This window comes from Pseudorasbora parva, chromosome 6, assembly GCF_024679245.1.
Source record: "Pseudorasbora parva isolate DD20220531a chromosome 6, ASM2467924v1, whole genome shotgun sequence".
Classification (NCBI taxonomy): Eukaryota; Metazoa; Chordata; class Actinopteri; order Cypriniformes; family Gobionidae; genus Pseudorasbora; species Pseudorasbora parva.
The window spans coordinates 33,067,850-33,093,745 of record NC_090177.1 but is presented as its reverse complement, the minus strand read 5'-3'; the positions used below and the strand labels follow the sequence as shown (position 1 = coordinate 33,093,745).

The 25,896-nt window shown below is 38.3% G+C and overlaps 1 protein-coding gene across 5 annotated transcripts in view; it reads right to left on the bottom strand.

The window, feature by feature from the left end:
* Positions 1 to 25,896, bottom strand: part of sulf2b (sulfatase 2b) — a 191,095-nt gene that overhangs the window by 140,685 nt on the left and 24,514 nt on the right. For 4 of the 5 annotated variants that reach the window (XM_067446721.1, XM_067446722.1, XM_067446720.1 and 1 more), the window contains exon 2: positions 13,682 to 13,738. The exons of the other annotated variant lie outside the window; for it this stretch is intronic. The gene's annotated coding sequence lies outside the window, so the exon portion shown is untranslated. The remainder of the gene's footprint in view (positions 1 to 13,681; positions 13,739 to 25,896) is intronic. 5 annotated transcript variants of the gene reach the window in all.

Below are 25,896 nucleotides of genomic sequence, written 5' to 3'. Positions count from 1 at the left end.
TATCCCCCGCGCATCAAGTCGAAACTCTTGTGGGCATGGTCGAATTAGCAGATAATAAAGAGGCTCAGGAAAAACTGATATCTCTCCTTTTAAACAGATTACATAAACAGAAAACAAAATTTACATTTTTAGACATATTTCTCATGTGTGTGTGACAAGAATTCACTAAGTTACAGTTAATTTTCTGAAAAGTATCAGGGTGAAACCCAATCAGAGAGATAAGCTGCAGATCGCGCATCATGTTTGCTTTCTTTATTTTTCAAAAAGCACAAACTTTTTTATTTTTTATTTAGAGAGTAAACAAATAAAAGCAGACACGTAGCATTTTGTACTGATAAGAAAAACGAAAGAAAGAAATGGTCGCGCCAGCAGAACCCTTGGGGTTAAAGCGATAAAGGATTCGTTGCTTGTTCAAGTTCGATTTTAAGTTATTCATGGAGGAGTAACGCCACTAAAAAGCAGAGCACAAAAGGCTGGATGAGCTATAATATTGGGAATTCTGTAAGAGTGGGAGGTGGTAAGGGGCCATGAATGTCCTGGGTGTCTTGAATAAATCTCTAAAATTAGACAGAATGATGTTACAGAATAACTATAGGAAAAAGTAATGGGCCCAAGTACCGATCCCTGTGGAACCCCAGTGGTGAGGTAAGTCTTTCCAAATGGCTATATGATTTTATATAATATGATATAAACTAAGGAGTAGCATAAGTCTAGAAAAATCTATCTCTGCTCAATTGCACAATATAGTTTGTGGTTAACAGTATCAATAAACAAAAGATCTTGAAGAACTGGAATATTTACAATAAACCAACACATTACTACACATACAATGATTACACAGACAACATCCAACTTCCAATTAAAATTCATATAATTTAATTACAATATTGTTCTATTTCAAGAATCAGGTGTAGCTTAATTGAATTAGGAATAAAATACTTAATAAAACACAAGGTTAGCTGATAAAGCTTTGTGCATGAAATCATACTCATTTCTCATCAAACTTTTCTTTTCAGTCCCCTTCAGAGGTGAACACAGCTACTGTAAATACCCAACACAATTGTGCAGAATATGAGTCATTTCTATATTTCAAACTAGGCTGGTTAGCAATATGCTTTATAGCATCAGCGCCTCCACCAAAATGGATTTGTTCAGTCATGCTCTTTCGTCATATTAAGTGGTGGTGGGTGTCATAACAGCTCCCGACTTTATTATATTAAAATGCTGAGTCCGTCTTGTTGCTTTTTTACATCAGTTCACTCTGATAGATGTGTTTCTATTTGAATAACCGCTCTATTTAGATATGTCCCAAACCCTTAAACAACTTTGTAAAATCACATCTGAAACAAATTTACCTGAATAAAAATGCTGCACCCCACACATTCATTGGTGAACAATGAGGGTAAAGTTAGCCTTTCATACTAAACAGAAATACTCCCTGTGATTTGTAATCTTACTTAATTTGGCTAAATACTTTGTCTGGCTATCACCAGACCAAGCTCAATTTAAGATTGAACATTGGTCTGGGGAGTCTGTATTTTCTAAGAGGCGTGATAAACGAGCATTATTCAAATGACTCTGTATGCAACTGGATAGTCCTTCAACCAATCAGACCACAAGAGGCGTGATCAACAGGCAACGACCCATCACTTCTCTATCCGTCATCGTGTTAAACCTGCCAATAGTGCGCATTAGGTGGATAAGCCAGTCTGTGATTGGTTCCTGCAAAAGTGTAACAGAAGCAGTAGAAATGAATGTACAGGTTTCCAGACTGAGTTGCCTGGCGAAATCAAATCGCCAGCAGATCAGGCTGGGTTTACCCAGTCTACTAAATACTATCAAGCAACTGGAACTATTAAGCAAACAGAACATACCCCAAGACTATCCGCACGAGAAACCTTTTCTCAAACCACATAAGATTTCTTAAATTGTGAAATATCTTAAAAATAGAGTTCCCTCTATCAGAACTAAATGTTTCATTCTTCATCCCAGAACTGCATTACAACAAGTAGCCCACAGTGACTTTGATGGAGGGTCCTTCCATTTCTCTGCACCACTACTTCACAGACAGGCACAAGCAGGAGCCTTCAGGTAGCTCAGAGATCAATACAAGCTCTAAGCCCACTCTGGATCAACTACACCTGAGACTAAATCATAGCAACACTCGCTTTGGCTCCAATATGCATCCAATTGTATGCATCAATGATTCACTGCCTGTACTTTGTCATCTCTGACAACTCTTCTTGGAGCTTGAATATCATTTAGCTAGTCCTAATTTAACAAACCCTCTCTGACTTGCTGACAGAAGGAATTGTGAGTGAAACAGAAAAGATTAAGATTGCGGTCTTATATCTCTCTATCTTTAATCTTGAGGTACAATCACAAAAGACCTTAATTAACGTAAGATGGCAGGGGCACAAAAGAAGGGAGTGAGACTGGCACTACCTTGCAGCAAAACGACTTGGGTGTTGTCTTGTCTGAAGCGATCTGAAGGGATCATCCCTACTTGTGTCTCTGCTTACTGTGAACTCAACGAATAAGCAATGTATTTTCTGTCATAGTAACATTGTTGAATTCTTGATTCGGATCCAAGGCTGTTCATTTTCTATAATTGCAGGTCTTTGCAAAAGCTCCAGGATAGCCGCATTGTAGTTCAATTTGCCATGTTTTTATGAAGCTCTAATGGCAGCTTTGGCTGTTCAAAAGATGCTTCAAGAGATAGTTCACCTAGAAAAATGTATATATGGAATTTTATTTAAATGGAAATATATGGAGTTTTATTTATTTTTGGGTAACTATCCCTTTAATAAGTGATCTTTAGACATCTTTAGATAAGCATATGCACACTACCAAATTAATATTAATTAATATTTCAGTAAGAATGCATTAAAAGAGTGAAATACTTTTACATTGTTACAAAAATTGATATTTAATTGAAAAATGTATCATTTAAATAAATGCTTTTATTGAACTTTCTATGAATCAAAATAAATCATAAAAAGCATAATGTTTTCCACAAAAATATTAAGCTGCTGATAATAATCAGAAATGTTTCTTGAGCAAATTAAAATGATTTCTGAAGGATCACGTGACACTGAAAAGGGTGCTGAAAAAAATCACTGGAATTGTTTACATTTTTTAAATATTTTAAAATGACTTTTTAAAAATATATTACAGAAATAAGTTTCACAATATTACTGTTTTACCATATTTATGATCAAATAAATCCTGCGTTTGAATAACATAAAATATTTATTTCAAAAACATTACAAAAATCTTACGAACCACATACATATCATGCATATTGATATGTACCATGAAAGTATATATCATAAGTACCATGATATATAATATTCTATAAGATTAATTATTGACTAATCATTTATTTCTTACATACTTTTGTTGAATATTATTGTGTGATTGTAGGGTATAACTTAAGAGAAGACTTTATTTTATGCTTCAGGATCACAGGATTATTTCTTAGAAAGTGTCAGAGATGTAATCATGTCAGAATGACCTGTGCTAACCAATAAACAAATTAAAGGCTTGATGTATTGAGAAATCAACTTTCCCTTGAGCCTTTGATATGTATAAAAGGTCATGTAATATAACAATATCCTCTAAGTTTCAAAGCTGAAAACGTCCTTGTTAGTAAATGAAAAGCTTTTATAGACACCAGGCTCAGCAAACGGTCCTGTGCTTCATACTGACGTCAGTGCGCGACGAAACACCGCCTCTACAGCGCGTCTAATCCAGTAGCCCCGCCCACCGACTCATGGAGCTGATTGACTCGTGCTAGCTGATCAACAATAATAAACATGCAGAGGAAGATAATATATTGCGCTATTCCTGCTGTGGAAGAACACAGTCGCTGCATGAGCTTCCTTCGGATCCTAATATTAGGAATGAGCAGTTGAACTTTATTTTTAATGAAGTTCCAGCTCACGTGGGGAAGACATGGTTACTTCGGTTCACTGCGGGATCGTCTGTAAACAAATCTCCGGTCGATGCTGGATTTGGATCCGACAGGAATGGTGCTGCACACTTATGTTAGTAAAAAGTGTTTTTATATGTAATAGTGTTGCATTGTTATAGATCGTTTTGCTTATGTGTACGTGTCTAACAGAACATCGGCGCTGTGTGCGTGCGGTTCGCGCTTATATCGACTGATCTCGCGGGCTATGTGTAATATAAAAATAATAGTCCAATCAATCGCAGGTGGATGAGAAAGAAATCATTGTGTTTGTTTGATGAATTTTTACGAACCCTGTGGTCGAGATAATTTATCTAGTTGCCGCTTCTCCCTCACTCCTCTCTTCTCTCCCTCGCGAACTGACAGGGGAGCTGAAGCTCATTAAATATGCAAATCTTCTCCAATCCTAGCCGTGGGCGTTTACTTCCAAGTCTCCAGTACGTCACGCCCATCAAAACCCAGCGTTCAGGAGAGAGCCTCAAAACCAGTGTAGAAAATAGCCTATTACTTATTAGATATGATGTTTTTAAATATAAAAACCATACGAACATCATTAGTTGACCTCAGACATCAGTATAAAAAATTAAAAAAGCCAGTTCATGACACCTTTAACAAAAAAGAAATCAATTACATATCTGGTGGTGTATATAACCTTTCCAGAAGATGAATCCATTAAAAAACCCAAATATCATCTGCAAAGGCTCAGTGCTGTGTTTGTGGGAAAACTTGTTAGAACGGTCTTAGGTAGGAGTCAGTCATCTGTAATATCTTAATGGAAAAAGCCTTTTGTGTGAAATGAACCACAAAAAGAGAAAATTATATCAGATTATCATATCATATAAATGCACTCAAATGACATTCAGCACCAAGTTACGTAATCCTGTATTAATCGCTTGAGCTGTTTAAACCCTTCTTTTAAAACATTCCTTTAGGAAAATAAGGCCATTTTCTCATCTCCAAACTTATTGAACGCTCTTTTCTGACAGTTGCTCTTGTGCACAAAATGAGATGTGGTTGAGAGGCTTTTTCCTCACCGGACTGCAGACATATTAACCTAATTACCAATGATTTCGGTCTTCCTGAGGGGCAATTTTGCAAGCAATCAATTTGAAAAGAGAGATGCCATATTAAAAGACAATTTAATAAAAAGGGTACAATCAGTGATGTCTACTGATTCAGAAAACATCCTGCTGATATTTGGGGCATAACTACAGAAAGGACCCTGAGCTCACGGCAGATTGATGGTGTTGATGGTGATGGAGGTCAAGGCCAGGCGTTGAGAGTTAATGCTCAAGATGATAAATCGAAAAGGTTGTGCCCCTAAACAAACCCTTGGGGCATAAATATGACACTGAGACTTTTCTAGTTTCTAGACTAGTTGGTTTATATGTGGGTGAATCTCAAGAGAACATTTCCAGGTCACTTCTCAACCAAAAAACACAACAATTATGTGGCATTATTTTCAGTACACTTAGGCATTTAGTAAATGTAGCCATTCCTGAAGATGTAATCAAATTAATATAATATAATATAATATATGTGTGTAAAATATGGCTCACCGCAGCCCCCCACGCCCCTCGCCTCACACACACACACACACACACACACAGTGCAGATGGCTGTGTAATCCATCAGAATGTCACAGGAGATATAAAAGGGATTGAGAAGCTCAGGCTTCTTTATTGTTTATTTATTAAAGACGGAGTCCAGAATGACCCTCCTCTTCCCCACCCTCTCTCAAACAAAACAGCTCAGCGAATCTCACAAATACGGCCAAGAAATGCCAGCCAATATTGTACCCCAAAACCAAAAGAGAAATGAATGCATCAATTATAACACTAAGCCTATTTGAGAAATATATTTAGATTGTTTTGGCAGTAACATTATTGTCAAGCATCTCACAACATTCCACAATTTTCGGTAGAATAAATAGATAAAAAAAAAAAACTGCAATGCAAATTTTCTTATTTGTACTTTATATATACTGCATTTACTGTACTAAATACTATACTAAATTGAACTGAATATGCTTTAAAAAAAACTAAAAACTAAAATAAGCAACATGAGTAGCTATTTAAAAGCTTAAAAGTCTCTAGCATTTTTGTCTGTTTAAATAATGTGTGATTTCCACCAAAGGAGTTTACTTAAGGGGGGGGGGGGACACTCAGTTTCAGTCAATCTCATGTCAATTTTGAGTACCTATAGAGTAGTATTGCATCCTTCATATCTCCGAAATATGGGCTGTACCGAGTCTTTCCGGAAAAAAACGAGCGGCTGGAGGCGTATCGAGTGGGCGGAGCTAAAGAATGACGAGAGGGAACAAAGCGGTGACGTCCTCAAGCGTGGAGGAACCCATGGCTATCTCAGCTAATAGCTATATGATCTAGAATCAAATCTGAGGCTGAAATAAATTGAACAGGAGAAACAGCAACAGCAGGACGTCCGTCTCTGTGGTATGTACTGTATTTAGTGGCCTGTCAACATTTGTGTGTCTTTACTCGCAGTTTATGAGGACATGATTCGGTTTATGGACTATTGTATGGGACTAAACCTTAGCAGTAGCAAGCAAAACGGTTTTGCACGTCAGACTAGTGTAACGTTATACAGAGAACAGCAATGGAGTCAGTTAGCGCATTTGAATGACGAAGCACGCGATCGTGTCGTTTACTGATGTTTACTCACGCGACGGTAGCCGACAGCAGAGACATTTGAAGCAGTTTTAATCACCGGCTGCTTCCAAAGCAGGACCGAACCTTTATCGCTGGGACGGCTCCGTCAAAAACACACTTCTTTGGAATGATTTGGTAAAGTCCTGACAGCAGAGATCCACTTTGAGACGCGACGGAAGTGATGTTGTGACGCTTCCCGTCATTTCTGCGTTCAAATCGGTTCAAATGCAGCGCTGCCTTCCCGGAATGCTGTGCTGAAGCGTTGAAGTCGCTCGACGTCACCCATAGGAATAAAGTGGAGCGCGGCGCCAAATAAGTGTTCACGGACGACTGGATCTGCACCTGAGTGTTTACGGGCGTGCATTTCCTCTCTCGCTCTAGTCACACGCGCGCGCACCCTACCGGGAGAAGAGCCCGTACGGCCCATACAAGGACCTTCCGCTCTTATTAACGGCAAGTCGAGCCATACTCAAAAAAAACTCTCCGAAACTTGTGAGAAACCGGAAGGAGTATTTTTGACACAGAAATACTCCATCAAACGTCCAACATTAGTTTTTGAAACTTTGTCTATGTTTAGGATGGGAAGCCAAGTCTTTAACAGTGTAAAAAGCTCAGTATGCATGAAACAGCATTTCACCCCCCCCCCCCCCCCCCTTTAATAAACTGGGATTTGAAGACGTATTTTAATCTGAAAAAACTGCACATTTCATTTTGCACATTTAATAATTAGGGCTAAAACATTGTTTGCGACAGCTATGAATATTTTGTTATATACATCTCTTCAGGAAGATTATTTTCTGTTAGCAGTTCAGCACACAGATGATGTCAGAATATGCCTGGGTCATAAATATTAATTGTGTTTAATTTGTTTCTTGAAAGATGGACTCCGGTAGATTGCCGATGCCACTTTTTTGTTTGGACAAAAAATATTGTATTAAAAATCATGTCACAATGTAAAAATATAACTATCCTAGACTTCATTTACTGCAAAATACAATTTTGTATTACTTTATTTTGATTCTGGGCTCAAACATGACCGGTTCTCCATTAGAATCACTCTACTACACATTTCTTTTTCAGACTGGTAAAAACAGACGTTGCTGGCAGAGCGATACAAGCAACTGGGGAAATAAGTTTCGTTGAGACCCCTGGGGTGGCTGCTATTCCTGGTGGACGCAGTGAAAAGGAGCTGTCTCTCTCTCTCTCTCTCTCTCTCTCTCTCTCTCTCTCTCACACACACACACACACACACACACACACACACACACACACACACACACACACACACACACACACACACACACACACACACACACACACACACACACACACACACACACACACACACACACACACACACACACACACACACCTGCAGCTAGGGCTCAAAGGATTGAAGAAAATTGTTTACAAAGACCCAGTTGCTGCAGGGTTGTGCAAAGTCTACATACTCAAAAATAAATCACCCAGACACTTAGTAGAAGAGACAGAAGTGCCTCTTCATATCGCCTGCTAAAAAAGTTATAGTACAAGCCTAAATAACACTAAAACAGCATTTCAATCAAAGCAATTAAAATGCATTATTCTTCAGTCACAATCCGATAACTAAACTGCAACTGCAGTATGTGGGTGTATTTATTTATATATTTCTTAATTTTATTTAGTTTTTTTATTAATTTATTTTAATTAATATTTAATCATTTGTGTGTGCATATTTACTTTTGTTGTGCACCTTATATGCATTTTTTTGTTTATTGTTGTGATAATGTGATACAATTCCTTCTATCTATCTATCTATCTATCTATCTATCTATCTATCTATCTATCTATCTATCTATCTATCTATCTATCTATCTATCTATCTATCTATCTATCTATCTATCTATCTATCTATCTATCTATCTATCTATCTATCTATCTATCTATCTATCTATCTATCTATCTATCCATCCATCCATCCATCCATCCATCCATCCATCCATCCATCCATCCATCCATCCATCCATCCATTCATCCATCTCAGTCCGTCCGTCCATCTGTCCAGCTGTCCAGTTCAGAACTCTAAGGCCATGTTGCATTTCAGTCTGGACACTCAATTCAGATTTCAAATAGTCTTTTGCGTCACTCAAAATGTGACGCACAAGAATAACATCAAAACCAGTAATGGAAACACTTCTGCACAGCAAAGCCGGACGGGGCGCTTATTTGGAAAGCGAGATATGATGAACCGTTTTTCCTCTATCCGCTTCGAAAGCCTCGTCAAAAACGTTGGCAGGCCTGCGTCATTACCAAAGCAAACCATGCAGGTTCATCGGTTATGTACGCACAATTAATAATATAATACTATAATATACTATAATAATATAATCACTTAGATTATGTTCAGACTGCAGTTTTTCTCAAATCAGATCTTTTCAAGCAGACTGTCCACACTATTAATCGCAATTAATAGTGGGGACAGTCTGCTTGAAAAGATCTGATTTGAGAAAAACTGCAGTCTGAACATAATCTAAGTGATCCACTCAATCCCCCAGCAGCCGCTCCGACTCTGGTCACGGGCCGTGGTGTTGCTGTGGAGACAGGCCATGTATATGATGGATGATTGGTTTCCTCCCATGTTGCCCCTGCACGATGCTGTTACTATGATAAATGGTACCCTAGGTAACAAATCTCTACACGTCCTTACGGCAGCAGACCACGAAAAAATACAAACAGCACTGCGGGATGGGTCACGGCCCCTCCTCTCATCTCACACACTCAAACATACAGTAAATCACACACAAACACACACACACACACCAATACAACTGCAGGACACTTGCTGAAGCCAGTCTAAATGAAGAAGCCCAATGCTTTGTCCGAACAAAAATGGTGCAGCTTTCAGATAATTAATATTCAACCACAAACCAAAAAAAAAACTTGTTGTTGCTCTATTAAAACACACATGTAAAAACGCACACGCTATTCATGCCACATCCTCCCACATATCGCCTCAACCAACACTTTTGCTGACATGCGCTCAAAGGAGTTCTATTTAATGAAGTTTTCTCCAAAAATAACCTTTAGAAAAAGAATGATGGATTAGCTCTGGCTCTCTACTGGGATTTTTGAGATTACACATACATATTTTTTTTTAGAGTGTTAGATTGGGTACCGCTGGCTACCAAGAACGTGCCCAATTAAGAAAGAAGAATGACCTTATTAGAAAACAGAGTCCATCTGCCAGTCACTGCGTCGCGGAGCTTGACTGACAGCTCAAACTTAACACCTACGGATGCTTTGCAGCTTTAAAGAACTTTGGCACATCTGATGAGGGGGTGGACCGCAGACAAACAACAAGAACTGTCCTTGTAACAATTTTTTATTTTTTTATTTTTTTACAAAAGAGAAGGTTGTTCCTCACACCAAAAGAAAACATGTAGACTGACTCATGTCTATGAAGGACTTATTTATACCTTCCAAACCAGGTGAAAGGAAATAAAAAGAAACAAAGCGGAAAAATGTTTATAATGTGGCGGACATGGTAGTTATTTGCAGTTTTGAGCGGAAAAGTATTTGTACAGGTCGTTTAAAAACAGCTATAAACGGCCCATTCATAGCAGTTTGTCTTCTCTTCATCTTATTGCCTGTCGTAATACATCATTTGAACTATTTTTTATTTAGCAATACAAGAATATGATAAAAAAAAAAAAAAACTGCAGTGCACAACCACTGGTGAGTCAATAAAACCTTGAGAGACAGAAACTCACTTTTACCCAAACTATAAATAAAAATTAAAAAAAAATCAGTCTATTTAAAACACCAACCGCCTAAATAAAGCTATTTTCCGGGCAATAGAAGCTTAGCTTATGTAAACCACAGTCAAATTAAGACGTTTTGCAGCAGAAATAGCATAACTTATCTGTGGGTCAGATGGGTTAGATGGTCCCTCAAACTTTTCACCCAAACTGCCTAGTGTGACTGAAACCGAAAGTACAGCACGTCATGTAAACTTGGTATAATGTTGGTCTTAGACTATAAGTCAGCCGCCACTCACATCACAGAACTGGGACTGAGAAATGTACAGTAACCTCACAGAGACAGGGCGAAACAAAATGAAACAAAACAGAGTGAGGGGCAGATTGAACCTGATGTTCCATTAACACTGCCTGCTGGGAAATCAGGATGCCTACTTTCTAGAGCATATCTCATCCCTAGAGAGTATGCGTGCTTGTGTGTGTGTGTGTGTGTGTGTGTGTGTGTGTGTGTGTGTGTGTGTGTGTGTGTGTGTGTGTGTGTGTGAAGGAGAATGTGAGACTTAGACAAAAACCTTGGGAGCCAAAACAGACCATGTCTCTTTCTCACCCATTGCCTCTATCCTCCACTCCTCTCCAGTGTCTTTTTCTACTATTCATATTCGGAGACATCTCACACACACACACACACACACACACGAACGCACACACAGAAACACACACACACACACACACACACACACACACACACACACACACACACACACACACACACACACACACACACACACGCACACACACGCACACGCACACGCACGCACACGCACACGCACACGCACACGCACACACGCACTTTATTGTTCCAGGATGGCCTCTCATGACTGCAACTGTGGGACAGCTGGAAAGATTGAAACCATATGCATATTGTGCGAGCATGTGGGTGTGTATGAGATGGAGAGAGGGAGATCTTTATCAGAGGAATCTCTTTGCTGGGTGGGTGTGGGATAGAGTGTGGGAGGAATAAACAGAACTGATCCAAGAACTCTCATAAAGCCTAGGATTCAATCGTAGGTGAAAGTTCACTGACCTCCGGGTCATGCAGAAAGACATTTCAAACTAGCATGTAAGCATTCTGCATGTGACTGCAACAGTTCAGATAGCAATATAATATATAAATAATGATAATTCTATGAGAAATATATAAGCTTTAAATGGCATAGGAAATAGGATATAGGAGAAATGGGTGGGATATTCGACCAAGATGCATTAAGCAGCACAACTGTAATAATATTAAATTATTATTATTATATTCTTATTTCATTAAATTGTGTAATTGTACATGTTACAAGTTACATTTACTTACTTTAGCAAAAACTAAATTATACATAACCAAAACCCCAATCCTTAACCTATAGTTTGTTTTTATAGTATATTAATAATACTCAGTAACTTTCATGTAATTATACAGTAACGGGGGCATCTAAAAATAAAGTGTAACCCAATATTAACAGGAAGTCATTATTTTCTTTGCTATGGAAAATGTTATCATAGCTATTATTTTGGCTAAACCTAACCTAAACCTTTCTTTTTAGTGTGGAACACAAAAGTAGATGTTTAGCAGAATGTCCAAGCTGCACGTATCCATACAATGGAAGTGACCCTGGCTGATCTGGAAACACTTTTATTGTACCTTTAAAAAGTCTTTCAATCTGTAAATTCTTAGTTTTGTAGACAAATATAAATCGTGATCACTACCTAATTCCCATACTTCCATTTGTGTTGAAAATGCTAATAAAACAATAAGTAGGCGTGTCCAAACTTTGACTGGTGTTGTATGCGTGTTTGTGTGCGTCCATATGTATGGGAGGTCATTCTTTGTAGCGTCCATATGTATAGGAGGTCATTCTTTGTCAGGACATTGTAACTGTTTATGAGGCAGAAGTAATGAAGCATTTGTGTGTTTTCAGTGAGGGTCGATCTACCATGCAAAAAGGTCACGCTGTGTTTGTAGCTGAGAACCCCACAGAGCTCTGACCCTGTGTCCTACTTTCACCCCTTTTATTTCATTCATATATTTATACAGTCATTTCTGTTTTTCCTTATGCATCAATGATTCCTATCTGGTACACAGACATCATAACAGGCTCTCAATTCACTCTCTCACACACACACAAAGTATCATGGTGTTTTAGGACATGTGTGCTATACTAATAGCACATTTTATGGTATTTATGGTACATTGACAATGTACCCTGTTAAAAGCGGCATTCTTAAAAATACTGGTAATGAGTCTTTGCCATGAAATACAATGTCACTAAAAACACTTTAAATGTACACTTTAAAATGTACAATACATGTAAAATAAAGAAATACAAAAATGTACTAGATGACTAGAACATTATATGATCACGCTCTTACTCATGCAAATGATTTTAAACCATTTAAGTGCTATGAGACACAAAAGAGAACACACTGCTGTACTGGCGTGCGTCTATGAATCCGTGCGCACAGAAAGACAAAGACACTTCCGACAGTGCTTGAACAGACAAAAACGCATACAATCATCCCAACGTATCCTTGCAAGCACATTCTAAAATGAGTTAAATTACGTCTTAAATGCCAGGAAAGAGTGTGTGAAAATGGGATACATATGAGATGCGCATCATGTGCAGCAGTGGCAGGTCTTAAAGTGACAGCAGCCTAATAAACTGTCATTGAGGGGGCATGAACCGTTTATCCAGCCCCTCGGATTGAGCTGTCAATGGTGAGTTTCCAGACCAAACATCTTGATGTGGGTCTGGCTTGTCAGGCTAGGTATTGAGAGTTCCTAGACCACACTCGCGGCAGATTAGATTTGCTGCCGCTAGGGTGCGTCTAGATTTCTAGGCTATGATACTGGCCTTCTTTTATTAAAATATGCTGATTAAACAAATATTTAAAATGCAGGCTACTGTCTTTAGCTTGTTTCTACATTAATTTGGTGATGAAATGTGACACACAGGATGATATACTGTATTGCATCTCATGTACTGCATCTAATGTAATACATTTTGAATTAGTGTAAGTGCAGATTAAGTGTCCAAACACTTTGAGACTACTGTCTATTACAGCACCATGATATTACTGTCACTAGACCATGCTGTACTTTTCTTCTTTTCTTTTTTCTTGTTCAACATATAGAATGATCAGCATGTCCAATACAGCTGGGACGGTCCAATACAAGAGGGCAGCTTTTTTGAATAAGCCAATTTCTCATCAAGACTTGGTATGCGTCTGTGTCATTTGACCAACATGCTGCCACTCACCTGTCGGTCCAGCGTATCAGGCTCACGGCTGTTCTAGTTGTCTGATACCACCTTGTTCTGAAAAACAAGGGAGAAAAAAAACAAAAAACCATTTCAAAACTAAAGTGCTTATTTCATCATCAAACTCTCAATCTTTTTTTTAATGGCAGATATTGATTTCTCTGTTCTGTGAGCTTGAAATGTATTAGCTCCAAAAGACACGGTATGAAAAAAAAAGAGCCAGCTACGGGCCACACTTAATTCCTAGTCAAAAGACTTTTGAGCATGCCTCTTTTATCAGTCTCGTATACTCTCTCGCCTTCCCCTCCTTTTTCACTTCTTTTCTTTGTGTCTGAACTGAAGTCTGACCAGAATACTGATGTCATGGATTTGTGCAGTGCATTTGGACACACAGAATGACTTTCTGGCCTTTTTTTTCCCACCGCACTGCCAGCTCCTACTGCGCTCGGAGAAAGCAGGTCCAATTACCAGAGCAGGGGGGCTTAGTGAGCGTCACACCACAAAAACACACACTCGCGCAAAACAGAGCGCAACAAGTTTATTCAGACGAAGCAATCAGGATGAGAGCTTAAAGAGACCTTAGCGAGGGAGGTTAAGTTACTTAGCGTGATGGCCAATGACAGTGTGGGAACGGCCATAGGAATGTATGAGGAGAAAGGCGGAGGGAGGGAGGGGCGAGGAGGAGATATCCGATCGAATGGAATCAGTGCTCCATCAATCACTCTGATTAAGATGTCAACCTGTCAATCATGAGGATTAAACTGAGGGGGCACATGAATATTCATGAACATCTTTAGGGTGGGATGTGAATATGTTAAGCTGTATTACAGAAGAGCAAAGACTGAAAGGGGAGGAGAGGTAATTAGTGGCCCACCATTCACACGAGACAAAAGCAGGGTTGAAATGGTGTTCTTTTGGCCTTAAGACAAAACAAAATGTATTAGAATCAGGGTCAAAGGGTACTATGATGTCATGTGGATTAAACATGGCCAAGCCTCAAGCATGGCATGCGACGTATCCTGATGTCATTACCACTCTCTATCTTCAAATCATTTCCTTTCACTCTTCATTGGATCTATTTAACCGCAAATATGGGTGGGTTCTTGGGTGTTGCTATCTTGTAGCAAAGGTATTCTGAGTGGATTTAATGTGTTGCTAGGGTGTTAAGGGTGGTTTCTAGGTGCAAAGAGTTTCTATTACAGGGATTTCCAAAGTGCTTTGATCCCATTGACCCCAAATATAGTGATCTTAGTGATCTGAAATAAATAGGCATACTTATATGTGTGTGTGTATATATATATATATATATATATATATATATATATATATATATATATATATATATATATATATATATATATATATATATATATATATATATATATATATATATACACACACCCATTTATATTGTATGAGAAGTTTAATATTATAAACACAGCATTTTTAAATCATTAGCTAGAAAATAAATGAATGCATTATTTGCAGATGTGTTAAACATAATAATGTTGTCATCTGTAAAAAAATAATAATAATAAAAAATAATAATTTATATTATATATACACATATGAAGACCAAGCATTATTAAAATATTATCTGGAAAATAAATAAATACAAAAAAGGAGGGAGGAAGGAAGGAAGGTAGGAAGGAAGGAAGGAAGGAAGGAAGGAAGGAAGGAAGGAAGGCAGGCAGGCAGGCAGGCAGGCAGGCAGGCAGGCAGGCAGGCAGGCAGGCAGGCAGGCAGGAAGGCAGGAAGGCAGGAAGGCAGGAAGGCAGGAAGGCAGGAAGGCAGGAAGGCAGGAAGGCAGGAAGGAAGGAAGGAAGGAAGGAAGGAAGGAAGGAAGGAAGGAAGGAAGGAAGGAAGGAAGGAAGGAAGGAAGGAAGGAAGGAACTGTAATATTATTAAAATGTGTTAAATATAATAAATAACTTTGAAATCTGTAAAAATGTATTTTGTAAAATATGAATTTTCTTTCCAAAATATAATCTAAAAGATATTTATTTTCCTGCATAAAGACCCATTCTACTGTGAGAGCAAAATAGTAAGAAAAATATTATAAACACAATATTTAAAGGTAAAAAAATAATAATAATAAAATATATATTATTTATTTATTTATTTATTTATTTATTTATTTATTTATTTATTATATTATATTATATTATAATTGAATTAAAGCCAAAGCACATTGTTTAAATGTTTTCTGGAAAATAAATAGAATTCAGAAATATTATTAAAATTCGTCCCTATCATCCCTTGGTATCATTCTACTCCGAAATGTAATACTTCAGGAATACCTTTCATCCAAATTATAAGCAAAACTAATCATGATATGAGTCTTATTAAAGCAGAAAAAGGCAGAAATAAAAATGTTATCATATGATACAACTCTATTGGAGAGAGATGAGCAAATGAGGAAGGTCTGAAGCAATCAGGTCAACCACTTGATGAGAGTCTTAAGAAAAGAAGTGTTTTTTTCCCTCTGCATTAGTGAGAGCCGTTAAGGTGACATTGACAGGAGGCGCACGCTCAGCCATCATTCAGCATTCTGCCTCTAGACATGAGCCCACACTGACCCTCTCTCCTCTTCATCTTTACACATCTGTCACACCATCACCATCTCCTCAAATCCTCCACTCATTCTCTCTTCCCACTTATGTTTTCCTCCATCCATAATCCCCTTTTTCTTTTTCCATCTTCTGTCTTGTTACCTTGGCTTTTCTCCTAATCTGCCCCCTCTCCTCTCTTGCTCTGTAATTGTCAGTGCGTTCAAAAGAGCCGCACACAGAGAGAAAGTTAGCCACCGTAGATTAAATTAAACCCCATCAAGTAGAAAGCAGACACCAAACACCCAATGCAATATTAAAAGGCTGCACACAAGGGAGGGAGTGTTTGTGTGTGTGTGTGTGTGTGCGCGTGTTAGTCACTCTCTTCAGTCATCCATCAGCTTTCTTCTCTGACTAATGTAAATCAATGATGTAAAATGGCTGCTTCCCTCACTACAGCTTCAGTGACAGCAAACAGGCCCAACCACAGACCTGCTGCCGCCAAGGTGATGGATAGGTGAGAGAAAGCTGATACACGGGCGGCTTTCATCTCCCTCTCTGTCTGTCTGTCACCCTTTTCCATGTGTCATGATTTCTCTTCTCTCTTTCTTGATCTCTCATTCTATTTTTGTGATCTAGGTGTATTTGAGGAAAATCACACTTAGCGGAAATGTGATATAACAACCTGAAGATCATCTCATCAACTGTGACTTCAGAATTTAGATGTTAAAATGCATAATCATGGCGGACTTTGTGCTATCTGATTTTTCTATTCCGAAACAAAAACCCCAAAATCGCAAAACTAAAGCATAAATAACAGCAAAACAAAAAGCTAAAGTATGCAAGTTTGTTTCCTGCATGGAATAAAAAAAGAAAGGAAGGATAATTGCAACTTTTTATCTCACAATTTCAGAAGTCCAATTCCGAGAAAAAAAAAAAAAAACACTCAATTGAAAGTTTATATCACACAATTCTGACTTTATAACTGGCAATTGCAACTTTATATCATACAATTCTGTGAAAAAATTTGTAACTGTGAGTTTATGTAAACTTGAAATTGCGAGAAAAAATGTCAGAATTGAAAAAAAGGGGGGACAAGTTGCAATTACCTTTTTTTCTATGGTAGTAACAGGCTTCCATACAAAACAGAAAGTAAAGCAAAAAAAAAGCAAACGAAAAAGCAAAGCAAAAAATAAAATAAAATAAAATAAAATAGAAGTAAAACAAAAAGCAAAGGAAAGCAAAAAAACAAATGAAAGCAAAACAAAAAGCAAAGGCAAGCAAAAAACTAAAAGAAAAGGAAAGCATAAAACAAACAAAGGCAAAAAACAAAAACAAAAAGCAAAGCAAAAAATAATAATAACGATAAAAGCTCATCTTTTATTCTCAGCCTATTGTCACTTAACATTTGTGTCAGCCCCTCATAAATGGAAAAATATAAAAATAATATGAAATTTAATTTAAATTAGATTAAGTACTAAGTTTTTGAGCATTTAAGCACTGCATATATTTATTTATTTATTTATTTGATTATAATACTTTTACTAGCATTACAGTATCTATGGTTAACATGGAAAATCTACTGCATGTAACTTTTTTACAGGAGTAAACCAGGAGTAAACCTTTCCCTGTATAACAGTCTTAACTTCAGCTCATGTAATAAGCAAAAGCGCGAATGTTTTTGTTCTGCTATCTTCTTTATCTTGATTCATCCCTTCCGTGACCTTCAGTAATCGCTGAGATCGCGGATTGACCCAGACATACCACGTGAGTGCTTTCTCTCATTACGTGGCCCACCGCTCGGCGTGATTTATGCTCTCATTCATATTCCATGTGAAGTGCTTTTAATCACCACGCAGCATGCTGCTGCTTCACATAACTACTGCAAAGAAGCAATTAATTCCTGCTGCTGCTCGGCTTCCTCAACAAGCCAGAAATGAATACAACACTTAAGAAATACGGACTCGTTTGTTCGCAGAAGAGAGAAGGAAATGCACACAATGACCTCGCGAGCACGTCGGCTGCATTCGACTGACCTGAGTGTGAAAAGTAGTAAGGCCCTGTAGATCACATGTACTATTTTTTTTTTTTTTTGGTGTCATGCTGTCTTGATTGCCAGTGTGAAACAAGTTTCCTTAGAAGGTGCCTTCATACTCGAGCGCTGCCTGTTTAGTCATTAAATTACTAGTCTAAGGTTTTGGACACAGAGGTAAGTCGAGAGGAGAAAGGAAATAATAAGAGAGGGATCAGTACATGATATGAGATGGAACTGAGCTTCATCGGTTTTCATGTCTTAACCAGAGGGCCACTGCTCCAACCTACATTACATTTATCAAGACAGGATACAGGGTAAAAATGTCTGATATGCGCTGTCTCTCTGTCTGGACAGTAGACGTGTCTGCCTTCTGGGGTTTGCTGTGATGTGTCCATGCTCCCAGACTTAGATTAATAATTTAGATAGTTGCTGAGCCTGGTAAGACAAGCTGATGACCGCTGGTCCGTGGGGCAATTTAAAAAAGCAATAGTGAGCCACACCAGAGCCCCTGCCTGCTCGTACTGAGGCACGCTGTAAAAATGTGAGCGTGTTCGAGTGTACAGTTAAATATAGACTGACTCACGCTGGAGTAATGCACATGTGTCAGAGTGCATGTACACCACCACTCAAAAGTTTGTGGTCAGTGTGCTTTTTAAAGAGGTCACGAATTGATCTTTGATGATCGTTTGACAGGACATAATTGTACTGTAAAAACATCCTGTACATTTCAGAACTCAAAATGTCCTTTTTACACTGGATGCGAGCGGCGCGACAAAAGACAATAAAACCCATTAAAATCTGTGATTCTGTCTACACCGGATGCCCCACTAACAGTGTCACAAAACGTTTGTGATAAAATCTTGTGAAATTTTGAACGCCATTTGGTTTGATATTTTAAAATGCAATGTAGTTCAAATGATTTTAGGTCCACAGTACTTCAGGAACTGGAGATATTTTGAAGTATAGAAAAAAGCATGATATGCGTTTAGCCCAGGGGTCCCCAAAATTGGTCCTGGAGGGCCGCTGTCCTGCAGAGTTTAGCTTCAACCCCAATCAAACACACCTGAAACGGCTAATTAATGCCTTTATAGGACCTAGTAAGACATTGATTAACTGTTTCAGGTGTGTTTGATTGGGGTTGGAGCTAAACTCTGCAGGACAACAGCCCTCCGGGACCGAGTCTGGGGACCCCTAGTTTAGCCCATATTTTACCGAACACTGTGTCCTTTTCTCACAAGTCATGAAATCAATTCAAAGAGAGTTGCAACCTCCAGACAGCCAAGTTTTAATTCCGTCCGCTATGCCTTCACACTTTCTATTTCTCATCGGCTCTTCAACATTATATCACACAACTTAAAATGTCCTTTTTACACTGGATGCGAGCGGCGCGACAAAAGACAATAAAACCCATTATAATCTGTGATTCTGTCTACACCGGATACGGCTTGACATGAGCGACAAATCCCTGAGAGTAAATTGATGTCTCGTTCTATTTATGATGGATTGACATGAAGGATAAATGCTTTGCAATGGCTCCAGTGTAGACAGCCTTTAGCTGTTTTTAGGCAAGCTTTTACTGAACACAAGCTCAGAAACCCACTCGTTTGGAATTGTCACATTATGACATTGTACACCTTATTTTTCAGGTAAGCACGGGCGCGGCCATTTGAAAAATTCAATTTAATGTCTGGCTTCCGGTGTCATTTGCTTTTGGTTATTTTTTGCTGTACAAAACGCATAATTCTTCTTGATATTACAAACGGATATTTCTTGTAGCGCAAACAGTTTGACAGTTTACTGCAATTACTGATATATTTGTTTCGTTATTTCCCTATAGCCTGGTTTTACCAGACTCTCATTCATTTCATTTGTACATAGAGTCTGGCCACTCTCCATTGACAAGGGTTTATTTTCGCGAAGGCGGGCACCCTGTTGAGGTTTAAAACTATTGGATCTGCCCTGAGCCACTCTGGATCTGCCATAACCAATCGCTAACGTTTGGTCGTGACGTATGTCATGCGCCCTTCGCCTGTTTCACTCATGGAAATTTGACAAAATAAAAGTGCACATGTGCATGCCACCTCAGTAATAAAACTAAAGGATAAAACCTAAAACTCGTGCATTCGGATTGTGATTTATTCACGCCATGGTGGAGGAGAGCTTGGGGAACAGGAACGCGGTGCTCACGCTGTCCGTAACATGATTGTATGCTGTAAATAAAATGTCATATGCTTGGTATGATAATAAATGCTGCTATAAATAACGGACCAATTCAAATGTTTAAGTGCTTTTATTTTAATTTGTTTGAGCGGTGATGAAATATATTGCTCTTCTAAATACTTGCCAGCATTTTAAGGAAATACAAGTCTATAAATGCATCCTAATAACAGCAAAGCAACCGTATGGTGCTCTGCAGGGGTCAGAAATGATTACAAACAGTGAATTTTGAAGTGATATATTGTTGAAAACTCAGAGATGTGGATTCGGACAGCTGTTACATCAACACGACCTTGCGTTTGTCAAAAGCAGTGGGTAATTCGGCTGGGGATTTTTACGCGGGTGGTGAGAGACGGACGGCAATAAAATAACTGACCAGTCCCTGTAACTTAAATTATGGCAATACCTTCCGACCCCATGAGAAACAGTTACCGTCCGAATAGCTTCAGCCAACTCCTTCATCACTAACGAAGCGATCTGGAAAATCAAACTTTTCCCGAGTTTACCCTGTTGGAGGGCCACAACATCATGGCCACCAACAAACCCCAGCAAAGACTGTTATTGCTCCGGCTTTAACTTCTGGATATTCGACAGCGGTGCCACAATGCAATGAATGGTTTAGTATGCATCTTTCTCCGCCGCCATTACTGAACTACAACTCAAACTAGAGCTCGACATCAACGTCATCGTTCTCAGCCACTCCCTCTGTTCGCTGATTGGACCGGTAAAAATTTGTTCGGAGAAAACCTAAGACTACACAGCAGTCCCAGACGTAGTACTGAAGGGAAATGAACATTGAGCGGAAGTATGTAGGAGGGCAGAGCCAGGCTAATTTCCCTATTCTGCGGTGAAAAATAATTAAATCAGTCATCATATTCATAAACGGCAAAGAAAACATTGGCATGACTGATTTTGTGGGTCACATGACAGCGGATTGCTAAAGTAACCACATGTGTAATTCAAAACATGAGCCCCACTAACAGTGTCACAAAACGTTTGTGATCAAATCTTGTGAAATTTTGAACGCCATTTGGTTTGATATTTTAAAATGCAATGTAGTTCAAATGTTTTTAAGTCCACAGTACTTCAGGAACTGGAGATATTTTGAAGTATAGAAAAAAACCCTGGTTTAGCCCATATTTTACCAAACACTATGTCCTTTTCTCACAAGTCCAGAAATCAATTCAAAGAGAGTTGCAACCTCCAGACAGCCAAGTTTTAATTCTGTCCGCTATGCCTTCACACTTTCTATTTCTCATCGGCTCTTCATCTCTTTCTTCAGGTCCACTGATTCCAGAGGCCTTTCAAGCACCCAATTAAACCCCGCTGGACCAGTCCAGTTGGGCTGGTTTAATGAATGCCAGCATAGGCCGCACTATGATTATCTCTCCTTCCCTCTCCCCGTCTCTATTTCTCCGTTCCATCTTGTGTAAACTTTAAACCCAATCATTCTTGGGCCCAAATTGAAATTCATTGATCAATCCATCGTGTAGCTGTGAACCAACATAAAAAGATAAAAGAGCAAGAGTAAGTGAGTGAAAGATGGAGTGTGTGAGGGAGAGAGAGATTGGAAATTAGTTTGGCAAAATCCAATCTCAGGGACATGTAACACAACTGCCAGATCTTATTTAAAAAGCAGACACGGTCCTATCAACACTTACTCAAGGAACAGACGAGAAAGGGGGGAAAACAGACGAGGAAAGAGGGGATAAACAGCACAGGAATCCCACAAGAGCAATCATCTTACTGACCTTCAAATGTCCGACCACACACTCGCACATGAGCTAGGCAATCAGTCACATGTAAGGGGAAAACCATGACTAACTGATTAACACAGAGCTATAGGAAAACTTAGAGGGGCTAGAATGTGAGCGTGGGGAGGGTGTTCAATGCAAACACGATATAGAAGCTTGCACAATTTTCTCCTGATCTATAAGGCTGATCTACAAACAAGCACAAGGGCGGTAAAGGTCTTGTTGGACCTTATCAAAGGCCTGAAATCTTCAAGGGTGAGTATATAACGGGGTAATTTAATTTTTTGGGTGAACTAACCCTTTAAAATACAGTAAATAATGGAAATATTTTGGTAAACAATCATGTTTAAAATGCATTTGATGTAAATCAGGGTTATAGTTAGTTTTAAAAATGAAAACTACTTCAGAATATAAATACAAACTGTAATAGTATCTCAATGACAGTAAAATAACACTGATGCCAATGCAATATGGCCAAAAAAAAAACATAATATAAAAAATATATAATATAATAAAAGATAATAATAATATAAGAAATGCGTGTTGAAAGGGATAGTTCACCCAAAAAAAGAAAAATTCTGCCATTTACTCACCCTCATGTCGTTCCAAATCCATAGACTTCAAAGTTTCAACTAATGAGGTTTGCTCTACAATGTCAAGTACAGGGCTTCTGTTTACCATGTTTGATGTGCATTTATCAACTTTTTTAAAATGTGTGTGTATATATATATATATATATATATATATATATATATATATATATATATATATATATAAAATTTATCTTTTATATATATATATATATATTTTTTTAAAGTTGATATTTAAAAAAAAGTATATATATATATATATATATATATATATATATATATATATATGAATAAAAGGCTAAATAAATCTGTTCAACACAAAGTAATCATGTCTCTTCAGAAGACTTAGGTCCATATGGATCACTTTTACAAAGTCTTTACTGGTGGAATGGAAATCTCCGGTTTTATTAAAAATATCTTAATTTGTGTTTCAAAGATGGACACAAGTCTTATGGGTTTCGAGTGACATGAGGGTGAGAAGAGAGAACTTTTATTTTTGGCTAAACCATCCCTTTATTGGTCCCTCAAGAAACACCTTAGCAATCACCCACAACTCCCTTTGCAAATGCACAGAAACATCATGGCAGAATGTTTTATATGGACAAGCACAGGAGAAAATGGGAAGAATAGTAAATACAGCTGTTTTCCCAAGGTTCATTTTTAAAGACATGAAATGTTTTCATTTCAAGAATTCAGTTCTCCCTCCACAATGTGCCCGTAGCATGAGTTTTGAGTGACGTCTGTGCGGGAAGGGGAAGATCACTGCACTTTTTGTAACTTTTCCTCAAGCACTTGTTTTATTTGATGATGTTAACAAGGCGAGGGGTGATGCCGGATCTGTTTTCCTCCGAGTGTTTTTATTGGAGTGTCAAGTCATCCTCGCATCTCCTCAAGGACTCCTTTAGAGCACTGCCGCGGTGTCAAGGTAACAGTCAGTCTCAGCAGGAAAGCACTACTGTAATTACCCAAATCACACCGCGTGTACTTACAGCGCTAATCCCCGTCAGTCAAACACAGTCATTAAGCCTCCCTTTTCACCCTCGCGCTTTCATTTTGTTTCTTTTATTACGAGCTCACTTTCATCTCACGCGCTTGCGTTTTATCAGTTTTCCACAGTCTTTAGTGTACGAGAATTATACATGCTGCCTTTTCATTGTACGCCTGTAATAAACACAACAAGAGCACCAATAAACCTACTAAATGCTAGCAGAACTCACTAACTGACTGCAGAGAATGGGTTGGATAACCACGATCGCATCTCTCGGGAAGGTGCAGTCAGGAGGCTCAGATCCCGACGACAATCATTAACAAGTAGACTTGCAGCTTGACAGACACACCATCACTCGATTTAGCTTTGTCCCCAGGCTCTGCTTTTTCTGTCGTTCTCGCACGTAAACAAGCCTGCATCACTAAAAACGTGTACACCAGCCTCTGTGTGAGCTGTTCTTTTAAACACGATTATAGCAGTCACTTACAGCTCCAACATATCAGATATCGCTAATATTTGACAGCTGCATCAGTTTATATTTACTAGTCCCTGCAGAGGATGAAATATCTCCCTCACTCTCTGTCTCTCTCTCCCCCCCTGTATGTCACATTAATTTTCAATTCTCTTTCTTCTTATAAAAGCCATTTCAGAGCAGAGGAAGGGTGAGTGCAGTCAGTGCGAAGCTTTTACCTTTACACATTCAGTAAGTCCTTTGGTTCACCTGGCTTTGGCAAGACGGCACAGGCTCTGGCCTACATACTGTCAAATACGGCCTTCACTGAGAATTATGGAATTAATTTTGCAGTCCATGAGTCAAACTCCATTCAGTTAAATATTTAGTTCTGTTGGATGTAAGTCAACTCTGGCGCTCACTGTGATATTTTTTTTTGTGCCCATGTGGGAATCGGTGATTACCAGTGCATGATGATTAAAAGTCCAGTTGCATAATCTTGAAATAATGGTCCTTCTATGAAATGGTCAATGTAGTGCAATGTTAACAAGAGATGAATAAGGCAGAGCTGCCTGTTGTGAAAGAAACTAGATCAGATTTAACATCTATCTAATTTTGTACTAGATAGGATTGAGAGTAAATGGAGTGCGACCTTTTATCGTGATAAAAAAACAAAACAACAACTATAAATTGTAAGTGTCTGCTCTGGGGTTCTAGAAGAAATGTCACGTGTATAAAGAGATCAGGATTGTAAAAGCTGGTGATTTTTTATGGATTCTTACTATCTGACTTGTACAAAAACATATGATTTGTAGAATAAAACGCACCATGAACCTTTGGGGTATGTCAGTAGATAGTGTGGAAAATTTTAATTGAGATTTAATTCAAATAAATTCACCACCTGTTCTACAAAAATCACAATACGTACAATACCATTCAAAAGTTTGGACTTGGTAAGAATGTATTTATGTTATGCTCAACAATTTGATTCACAATACAGTAAAAACAGTCATTCTGTTAAATATTGTTACAATTTAAAATAAACCGCAATTTAAACTGTTTAACAATTATTCCTGTGATGACAAAGCTGAATTTTCAGCATCCTTACTCCGCTATTTAGTGTCACATGATCCTTCAGAAATATTTGTAATATTCTGATTTGATGCTCCAAAAATTTGCTCCAGAAAAAAAGAATTTCCTATTATTATCAGTGTTGAAAGCCGTTGTGCTGCTTAATATTTTTGAGGAAACTGGCATACTTTTTTTTCAGGATTCTTTGACGACTAGAAAGTTCAAAAGCACAGCATTTATTTGATATATAAATCTTTTGTAACATTATTAATAACCTAGCTGTGACTTTTGATGATTTTAATGCATCCTTACGTTCCTTGTGAGTAGGGCTGGGACAACGCGTCGACGTCATCGATGACGTCGACGCAAAAAATACGTCGACGCAAAATATGCGCGTCGATTCGTCAGACTCAAAATAAAGATGGCGGCGCCGGAGAGTAGTAACAACCATAGATGTACATAATAAAGTATATTATGTAATTAAGTATATTATTTATTATGTATATCTATGGTAGCAACACGAGTGGCTCCTCAGACTTTCAGAAGTGCAAGGCTTGCGG